A 1,032-nucleotide genomic window follows, 5' to 3' on the forward strand; every position below is an offset into this window, starting at 1 on the left:
AGCAGTGAAAAGTCTGACGGCAATGAAAGCTAATCAGTTCAAATTAGCGTCTCCTGGTTCTGGTTCTCTGTGTCCACGTTTTTATTGAGGCGGAACTTTTAAGTGGGTTTTTTATTTATTCTGACTTGTTTGTTTATACTTTTATGTTAAAACTCAAGTGAAGCATTCAATATATGTTATTCATCTGACTTGCTTCGTTTTTTGGAGTTAGGCTCCTTCTATTAATATTTAATTACTTTTTGTAGTTAGTTGTAGTTGTATGGGAGGCAGTCAATCAAACCTTTTGATTGGACGGCTGTAGCAAAAAGGTTTCTGATACAGTTAGATGAGGTTTTAAAAAGCCAGACATGCTTCAAAAACATCCAATGTGAAAGTCCTGAAATGTTCAGTCTTGTTTTCTCCACACTTATGGTGGTGTTTCCTGTAGGTTCAGTTATAGGACCAATTTGGTTTACAATTATACAAATAGTGTTAAATTTTCTTTACAAAGCTTTAATTTTCATGTTTACTTTTGTATTATTGTGTGAAATCCATTCAATCTTCCATTCAATATCTGCAAGTTTTATTTAATTTCCTAAAATACGCTTAAAAGACTGACGGTAAAGTTACACTTCATTCACTGAAATTCACAATACAATACAAAGCATTTGTGTTGATGAAAAGTACAGAAATTAAAATGATACATAAATTAGATTTTCTGTTGAGAAATAGATCCAGCTTTACATTTTTTTCTCAAAAATAAGAAATGATAACAGTTACCGTGGTGTCATTTTATAACTGAATTGTAGATGTTATTAATCTGCTTTAAGATTCATCACTAAAGAAGGCTATGAAACACCAAGGCAGCGTTTTATATAAAAATGTATTTTTTTAAAATTGTTTTAATGTTTCTTTAAAGCTTTTCAAAAAACCTGAAACCTCCTTTCATTTCCTTATCGCGCTTATAGTTCAGAAGCTCCTCGATTCTTGTTTTTGTATTTTCATCTAGAACAAATGAGAATGAAGACTGCAAAGAGACTAAAACAGAAAACG

The sequence above is a fragment of the Poecilia mexicana genome, unplaced genomic scaffold, assembly GCF_051168715.1.
Source record: "Poecilia mexicana isolate PSO_F unplaced genomic scaffold, ASM5116871v1 scaffold_16, whole genome shotgun sequence".
Classification (NCBI taxonomy): Eukaryota; Metazoa; Chordata; class Actinopteri; order Cyprinodontiformes; family Poeciliidae; genus Poecilia; species Poecilia mexicana.